Source organism: Asparagus officinalis, chromosome 10 (genome assembly GCF_001876935.1).
Source record: "Asparagus officinalis chromosome 10, Aspof.V1, whole genome shotgun sequence".
Classification (NCBI taxonomy): Eukaryota; Viridiplantae; Streptophyta; class Magnoliopsida; order Asparagales; family Asparagaceae; genus Asparagus; species Asparagus officinalis.
In genome coordinates, this window is record NC_033803.1 from 62,928,507 (window position 1) to 62,938,720 (window position 10,214).

The window sequence follows — 10,214 nt, forward strand, 5'->3', positions numbered from 1 at the left end:
TGCCTCTGATCTACGTAGCTCTTCTGACAACTCTGTGCTACAAGAATACGCTCCTGGATTAGTGCTACCTTCTTTATGGTCTATCTCACGAGTTTCGGCCCATGTAGCAAGCTGTTCTCTGGTTCTGCCCAACAAATAGGGAATCTACAAGACCTCTCGTACAACACCTCATACGATGCCATACCTATCGTCACTTGATAACTGTTGTTATAAGCAAACTCGATCAATGGAATGTGATCCTCCCAGCTGCCCAGGAAATCTATAACACATGCTCACAACATATCCTCCAATCCTTGGTTAACCCTCTCTATTTGTCCGTTTGTCTATGGGTGAAAAACACTAGAATATGACAACTAGCTACCGAAAGAATTCTGGAAGCTTTTTTAGAAATGTAAAGTGAAAACCGAACCTCGATCTGATATAATCGTCTCTGGAATTCCATGCAATCTCACGATCTGCTGAATGAATACCCTCGCATAAGTCTACGTTGTGTAAGTCGTCTTCACCGGTATGAAATGTGCAGACTTCGTCAACCAATCAACTATCACCCAAACTAAATTGGTCCCCTTCTTCGACCTCGGCAGTCCTACAATGAAGTCTATAGAAATATCTGCCCACTTCCACTCCAGAATGGGTAACGGCTGTAGGGTTCCTTGTTTAGTGGAAAATTTGTAGTAAAAAGCATGAAAGAAATTTGATTTGTATTCTCTCGATTTCAATTACAATTTGGATTTCTGATTATAAAAGAGAGGAGAATGATATGGATTCTCCCCTTTGTTTAATTCTGGGCTCTTCACAGTAGCGATGAGATGCCTCCCTCGAATGCTTGCGTCAAGTTTGCTTCTCGTTGATGATCCGAACGTCTTGTCTTCACTGGAACAATTAGAGAACTCTTTATGAGTTTTATGACTCAGAACGAGTGCAAAACTCTATTAAAAGAGTTGTTTTTTAACCGAATAATCAGTTAATACGCCAAGTATATGAATTCTTTGTTGCTGAAGAGAGGATTAATCCACCAGCCACAAGAATCACTCTCAGATCTTAGAAGTCTGATCCCCTCAGATCATCCAAAAAAAAAGATCTCCCCCTCTGTGGAGTTTGTTGGGATTTTATAGGAGGATAAGGGGTTATAACTGCCCTCTTAATCCGCTCCTAAGTGGGGGTTTAGTCGCCCCATTAATCGGGTGTAACAACCCACGTAAACCACTCCCCAAATCGTGGGTGAAGAGCAGTTTTGGGATTGCTACGATTACGCTTGAACAGGTCAAACGCAAGTCTTGCGTTGCTAGGCATGAACCTGTGTATACCTTTGGATGATGCGTTAGTGTCTGAGCTTGAGTTGCGTCCGCGGTTGAATTCGTACCGTGTTTGTGCTGCGTTCAGCGGCTGTGAACGCGGTGAGTTAGAGCTGCATTTGTACTATGTTTGTGCTGTGTTTAGCGGTTGAAAACACTGCATATATGCTGCATTTGAGCTGTGTTGATAGCTGACGATGTAGTGATTACGTTGCTTTTACTCTGGAATGTAACCACTTGTATCTCAATCTCTGGGATGTAGGGATGAGTTCCACACCTCGATTTGAAGAAATTGTTGCCTTGTAATCCCTTCTTAATTGATATGAAAGTCATCTGATTGTAACCTTCTTAGTCAAAACTGTTGGTTAAAGTCTGACAGGGGTCAGCTATCTATTGTGATTTTTAGACAGCCTACAGAACCTCCTCCAAAGTTTTTGAAAGTTCGCGGTTGACTGGGATGAATTTTTGGAATACTTTGGATCCCGAGATATTGTTGCTTGATTTTTCACTCTGTCTGATTTGAAGATGTCACGGACTTGGTTGTCAGAACGTTGTGATTCGACTTCCTTAAACCAGATGAGGTAACTTTTGTGACTTGATGACAATGCACTTAGTCAAACAAGTTAAAGCCCATTGTGATGAAGATGATAACGGATTTGTCTGGATCCTTAAGATACTCCACTCAATCTGCGATGAGGTGTATTCTTCGTATTTTGTCTAGATCTTTCAGATACTCCACTCGATCTACGATGAGGTGTATTCTTCAGATTTCGTATGGGTCCTTGAGATACTCCACTCGATCTGTGATGAGGTGCATTCAGGTGAAACCGATTGGTGGGCTCGGATGATAAACTTTGTCTTAGAGGAGCTGGAAGAACCTTTGAGGATTTCAAAGTTGAGGACTCCAATACTAGCTACTCGGTATGGGATTTCTCTAAATTATAGCGGATTTTTTGCTATGCTGGAATTTTACAATCCTCACACCGGTACCTTTTTCACACCTGCTAGTGAATTAGGGTTTGCTTTTCATGAGATGTTTGAGATCTCTGGATTGTCATTTGGAGAATTGCCTTATGAGGAATTTGTTCCCCGGAATAGGGAATTAGAGATTTTGAAACATGGTGCCCCAAAAATCTATGATACTTATTGGGAATTAATGTGTCATTTCCAGATATGTGCACAAACTACCAGGAAGAGAGCCGGTGGTGTGAAACAAGGGCAATGGGTAGAGTACCTTTTCCGAAATTTGTGGGTCAAAGATATGGAAGTGACTCGTTTAGCTGTTAGTACTTTGGAGGAAATCAACGAGCGAATCAATGATGCCACCTCTCACTATACTTGCGAGGTAGAGGAAGACGTCTTCCCACCTTTCACCACATTTGAAAGTTTCCATTACCAGGCATAAATCCCAATCTCCGACGCAGCCTTGTTTGCAGGTTTCCTTACCCTTTGGTTGAAGCGTTGCATAGTACCCACTAGGCCGGTAGATGGTATCACAGTAGATGTACTATATCCAGCTGTTCTTCTGACTTATGGACGGCCCCTGAATCTCCTTTCGGCCATGGTATGTTGCCTGCAGAGTGGCCTACAAGAGCTAGCCTCTGAATTTGTTGCTGTCAAGAAATTAGAATCGGATGGGAAGACTACCATTCAGACTCCAGCTCCTCGGGTGTCGATGTCATATATCTACTTGGTATCCTGGTTCGTATTACATTGCCCTTCAATAATGTCAACACCTGAATCGAACGATACCTCATTCCCTCTCGTTCAACAATTGGAGACCGCTCGATGGGTTGGTTGGTATCAGGTTAAATTCCGTGAGATATTTAGACGGGATTATAATTACGAAATTGCTTGCAAATTTCCTGTTTTCGAGGGTGGTGCATATGGAGAGATCCATCAAGACACTCCGGGGCGTAACTCTTTCACTACACTTAGTAGAGGTGCCTTCTGGTGGCTTATAAATATTCGTCTGGGCTATCTTATTTTCCGACAAGGGAGGAAATACTTCATTGAACCATATCAGCCTTATTGCTTTTCTCGGCAATTCGGCTATGATCAGATTTATGTCGAGAATCCAAACCCCACCCTTGTGTACATAGGTAATGTGTATGAAGGAGCAAGAGCTTGGTATTATTCGATAGCAGGCTGTACTGGGGCACAGTTCAAGTTGCCACATAAGATGCCTAACGTTCATACCTCTTTAAGCTTTTGTACCTGGTATCAGGGTGCTTCTCAAATTTCGGCCTATAATATAAATACTTCCTGCCTGGAAGTCATTCGAAAATGGTATGCTTCAAAGTGAAGTGCCAAAAAGTCCTGTGCGAGAGAGGTTAATGAATACTTATCATATGAAGAGGCGATTACTGAAGATGATGGGCGACAATCACCAGAGGGGTTCCAAGAAGATATTAGGATGCCCGATGCTCATGAAGTAGAACCTTCAAGAGTTAAGACTCGGAGTAAAAGTGCTACCGGAAAAAAAAGCACTTGACTCAACTAAGGAAGCTGAGTATGATAAGCGGGCTCGACGAAAACTAACACTCAAGCCTCCTACATCTAAGCTTATGTCAGATGCTCGTAAAGCATGGCATGTAGAAGAGGAAGAGCGAGAGTCTATTGCTATGGAGTTCTCGCCTCATCCTGGTTTCCCCACAGTTGGTCCTGCTTTAGGAGGCCTAGTTTCTTCCACTCATTCACTGAATGAGGAAGAGGGTGCAGACGAATCATTTGCGGGGGAAGCAAAATCTTTCTCTGAAGACGCACCTCACAACGTTGCACCTACTGCTTCTCTCGTCGGAAGAGACGGACCTCCTGTTAAGGACTCCACAGTGGTCGCCCAAAAAGACTTAGGAGCGGATGAATCTCCTTCTGCTTCTATGTTGTTGCTGCCTATAGGAGACACACAACCCAGCCCCATGACCGGAGTCATGTCCAAATCCATCACTGCTGAGAATCTACCAGCCTTTTCGTCTATAGATGAAGAAGGGCCTATGAATTATGAACCTTCCTCCCATAGCGATGATACGAACGACACAGATGATGGCGGTGATGAAGATAACGAGGATGATGATGACTCGGGTGATAACAGCGATGTCCTCAGCGAATGGGATATCCCGCCGCCACCTTCTTCTGATAAGGCGTCAGCCTACGTTCCTCTACTTCTCACAGGTAATCATTGTTCGTTCCGAATTATGACCTCTTTTCATTCTGCATTTAAGTTGTTTTCTTATGCAGATCCTACAACACTTGAGGCGACTGTTGTTGCTTCTCCTCCAACGCAACAACTTGTACCACCAACATCTCACGCATCAGAGCAGTCTTGCTTGGAGCTCTCGATGGCAACCCTTCCACCGACGACTTTATTAACGATTTTTTTGACCCCGACGGAGGTTGTAGACATGCTGAGATCATCCAAAGCAACGGAATTTGCGGCTCTCTAATCGAGTCCATCTCAATTGGATGTCGACATCCCTTCTCAGGCCGCTACGCCGAAGTCACCTGCTGGCCTCTTACTTGGCTCGACAACTTCAGAACTTTCAGTGTCGTCTCCCATCGTCGTCTCGAGTCTAACAGACGTTCCTGATTTCCTTAAGATTTCTCTTGGTTATTTAGAGATTCTAGCAAAGAAAGTGATTGAAGTTATGCTGGCCGGTCGAGATACTTTTGAAACCTTCAAGCTCATGCTCATGAATAACAACCTCAAATTCGTGGGTGATGTCCACGTCATTAAGCGTTGCTCGGAAGCCATCTCACGCCTAGAGGCACAACTGAGGTTCTTAGAGGCCTTAGGTCGTGTTGATATCTAAGCGCATATTGTATCCACGTTTGAGGACATTCGAACCAAAGAAGTTAATAAGTATGACGCAGCTCGGTGACATATAGCTGAGAAGGAAGTCCAGGTGGAACATCTACAGAAGTTGAATGCTCAAAAACAGGCTAAACTAGCTCTCTCAAATACTTCTTTGGAAAACTTACGAGAGAAGATTATTGCCGCTGAAATAGAGTTGGCTAGATTGAAAACCGAGTTCAAGCGAGAAGAGACTATTGTTACTAAGCTCAACGTCAAGAGTGCGACTTCTCTGATCAATTATCGCACAGAAGCTAGTGCTCTTGAGGAGGCTAAGAAAAAAGTCGCTTCCATGTTTTCCAGCGAGGAGGAGCTTCGTAAGCGGGCTAAGATGCTGGTGAGAACTGACCATGAAGAGAAGCTCTCTGACCTTAAGTCCCAACTTGCTTCTTTCAGTTTAATGAATTGACGAACTTAGTTTTGTATCGTTCTTTTGGTAGGAGCAACACTTATCTTATATTACTTCGTTTTCCCTTGAACGAAAGTGGTGCTGTTTTTAGCTTTTCATTGTTTCTTTTGCATATCAAATTCTAACATGGAATAATGAAATACCATTTTAATATCATAGGAGTAATTGTTTATCCTTCCTGTATTATGCTCTTGTTTTAAATACTGGAAGAAACCTATGAGTGCTAGAAGTGTAATATTAACGTGGCGAGTTTTGTGGCTTTATCGCTCTATTGATGAGAATCGATAAGTTGGAAGTGTTATGATCGGAGCAACTTTGAGGACCTATCACTCTATTGACGAGAGTCGATAAGTTAGAAGTGTTACAATTGGAGCAACTTTGAGGACCTATCGTTCTATTGACGAGAGTTGATAAGTTAAAAGTGTTGCGATCGGAGCAACTTTGAGGACCTATCGCTCTAATGACGAGAGTCAATAAGTTAGAAGTGTTGCGATCGGAGCAACTTTGAGGACCTATCGCTATATTGACGAGAGTCGATAAGTTGAAAGTGTTACGATCGGAGCAACTTTGAGGACCTATCGCTCTTTTGATGAGAGCCGATAAGTTAGAAATATTATGATCGGAGCAACTTTGATGACCTATCACTCTATTGACGAGAGTCGATAAGTTAGAAGTGTTATGATCGGAGCAACTTTGAGGACCTATCGCTCTATTAACGAGAGTCGATAAGTTAGAAGTATTACGATTGGAGCAACTTTAAGAACCTATCGGTCTATTGATGAGAGTTGATAAGTTGACAGTGTTGCGATCAGAGCAACTTTGACAAAAGAAATTATTATTACGTGCTGGAGTGATATAGAACTCAATCTCGTGTGGCCGTAGAGATTCGGCACCATATTTGGAAAACGCAAGGATAGAGGTACCCTCTGTGTTTGGGCCTTTGAACCTAAGGCTAAGCCTTTATTGAAACTGAGTTGCATATGTCTGGAACAGCACTAGGGATTTGAACGCATCTCCAGATCATTGTGTTTGGCTTCGCCCTCATATCTTTTAAACACAGGGTCTTGTCCCGCGTCTTATCAGAAGTCTAAACGACTATAATGATGACGAAGAGACCACACTTGGCGGGAGTCTCGGAACTCAGTCTAAACGACTATAATGATGACGAAGAGACCACACTTGGCGGGAGTCTCGGAACTCCATATCATCCACATTGATTATTACTATAATGATGACGAAGAGACCACACTTGGCGGGAGTCTCGGAACTCCATATCATCCACATTGATTATTTATAAATAGACCTGATTGGTCTTGTTAAGAGCCTCAAAATACTTAAACTTCCATCTTGAACTCATAAACGAGTTTATTCTCGTTAAATCCAAAACTCTTCGACTGTTTTGAATCGTCCTCGGCCATGGCTTTCAGGAGATCTTGCTCGAGAGGAGATGAAAGGGCGGCGCACACCATGCCGTCTTCGGAGAACGCTTTCGGGTCCACCTCTGGACCGACGTCGACGCCTCCCTCACCAATGCCTAGTCATCAAGGTAAGTCATGCTGTCTTTTCTGTTTAGCATCCTTTTCAATAGGTTTTCTGCAAATCCCTTAAGTGAGTTCTGATTGATGATGACGAATATTGTTCGTCTCCTTAATCTTGAGCGCAGAAAGAAGCTTCTGCTTTCGTTGATGAAATTGTTCGTCTCCTTAATCTTGAGCGCAGAAAGTTGCTTCTGCGTTTGTTGGCGAAACGAAGGGTCGATCCCCTCGTTTCGACATGCTGGTTTAATTCTGCTATGTTTGATGCAGAATTAAATCTCTTCGTCTTGAAAGCTCATAACGCAATTTTAATTCATTGCGTTCATAATGATTCAACACGGGTCTAGATCCCTTGCGTTTAAGTTGATTTTAACGCAGGTCTGGATCCCTGCGTTTGAATTCATCTATTTTTATTGACTTTGCTTTTATTTGTTTTGTTGCAAGGTGATGCTTCTGCCTCTGAGCCCCTCATATCCCATGATTCGGGCTATGCCCCTTTCATTCCACCAATCTCCATGATTCTCCCAAACGAGGGTTTCGAGCGGGTGACTGATGATGCTTCTTATCTACCACCCAGTTGTACTCTTTTCCTCCTTAGGCGCTTAGAGAATCAGGTGAAGCAAGCCTTCTCCATCATGATGCATGGCTGGGGCTTCTTCCCTGAATTTCAAGCTTCTATCGAGGAGGGGCTGAATAATCTTGCTGAAGTCAACCTTTACCATGCTCGACGTTGTGCCGAGAAGATCCACCGCTTCTCAGGTGCCGTTCGTTTCTTGGAGGAGCTGAAGCATACAGATTTGGAGCCTAAGATACAATGGGCCATCAGTAATGCTAGGCTGAAAAAGAGGGTTGCTGCCAGAGCCCGAGCTTTTGAGAGCAAAGGAAAAACTTAACAATCATTTCTAAAACTAAACACTTATGGATGAAAGTTAACAACTCTTAACAAAAGTTAACAGTTGTTAATAAAAGTTAATATTTGTTTATGAACTTTATGTAATGATGAAACATGTATGTGTAAAAGTTTGCATCAGTTATTTACCTTTAGCATGAAATGCTATCATTTAAACAACCAATTCACAAACTATGATTATACTTGTCAATAAATAATTCATGTAAAATCCAATTGCTAAAAGTCACATACTTTTCATAATAGTTTAAAGTGATTGTACATGTTTTATGCATGATAATATAACACAATGAACTAAATTCCAAATAGTGGTTGTATATGCTTCATATGTGATATTTTCACACAGATTAAGATAAGAAATCTACAAATATATATGATCCAAACTTATATCCACTTTTATTACCAGCGAATCGAATATTAAATTTCATCAGTTATGGCCCTAGCCTAGCAACAAATGATTATTATTAACATGAATTGGAAATAGTTAACAATTAAGGCATTAACTTAGTAAAAGTCAAGTTTTATTAATATGCATTGTTAATAGTTGACATGTAAGGCTAAAAGTTAACAACGAATGAGTATTATCGGCATGCATTACTAATAGTTAACAACTAATGAGTATTATTGACATGCATTACTTCGTAAAGATTATACTTCACATTGTTAAGTCATATTCTTAAATTAATAAATTGGTTCTTTCTCCAAACTACAATAATCAGTTTTTCACCACCATTTGTCTACAAACATATTTCATAAATCTCAATCGTATTTCAAACGAGTAAATTGTTAACTTTCTTCCTTTTGCCCGCTTAATTTTTCAAATAACATCCACCAACAGAATTTTACAAAATACTTACAACTAAAATTAACAAAATTCAAAACCAAAATTTTCAAAGTTAATTGAGAACTTACTTCTTCTTAGAGAGGGGAACATCTTTTATCGAACGTCTCCTCTTCCATTCTCGAAAATTCGGTCTCCTTTTCATGCGCAAGAGGGCAACCATCGCCTCATTACTGTCGCCATCCTCAGATGAGGCAGACGTCAGAGAAGAAGAAATAGTGGGGGGTAAGGATGATGTAGAGGCGGATGATTCTCGCAAAGCCGCCTTTGTCGTCGGAGCCGAGGGACGGCGACGATGAACTACTTCGAATTCGGTGTTGTCCCTTTCGCTCTTCTCCAACTTCGGTTTTCGGCCATATTCCTCTTTTTTTTAACAAATTTTTGATGGGTTTATGGAGGGTTGACATCAAATCTAGGGTTTTTTTGGGTTCTCTTGAAGTTACCGCGGATTGAGTGAGAGAACAAAGAAGAGAGAAAGAGAGCGGGATAGTTTTAGGGGGGAACCGTCAAGGGTAAACATAAATTTTTCTTAAAAAATCTCTATGTGATGACATAGCAGGGTATAAAGGGGCTAAATCACAAATTGTTGATGTATTTGGGGCTTTCGCACATTACAAATAATACAGGAGGGCTGGGCCACATGAGTTTTATTTTTTGGGGGGCTAGACACAATTTTCCCTTTTATTTTTTGTTTTTTTTTCTTTTCTCATGCTTTAAAGTATTAATTTAAGAAAATATTACACATGTGATGATGAGAAGCGGGCAACAAGTTGCGCCGCTAATCCTTTCTGAATTGTAAAACCTAACCTACGAAACACGTACTCAGCTGACCCTGCTGTCGTCACATTCCTATTCATGAATTTTTGTATCCTCCTGAGGAACTTCACCGCATCTGCTGCAAGGTAACCAAACGTATCGAACGCGAATGGGATGAATTTTTTCTTTTATTTCCTCTTTTCCTTTTTCTTGAGAGTAATAATTAAATTATTGAACCAGGTGCGGTTTAGTGGTGGTCACGTGACATTCATACTCGTGACATGCATACCCCAACTTGGTTCCAGAGATGAGTAGTCATAACATAGAAAAGTTTTAATATTCTACTTATGAACACAAAGTTCTACTCATATTTATTTTTAAATCCATACACTTTCAAATCATTCTTAAACTAAAAATACTTCTCTACCTTATTTTTAGCCCACTCTTATATTTCAATGATTTAGTATACAATAAAATGTAGCCACTTACAGTAAACCAACATCATACATCAAAGTGTTCAATGTACAAAGTGAGTTTAAAAAATAACTCCGAGAATATTTGTGAATATAATAGTGGTTTCAGGGGGTTGATTGGCTAGAAATAAATGGATATGAAACGTTT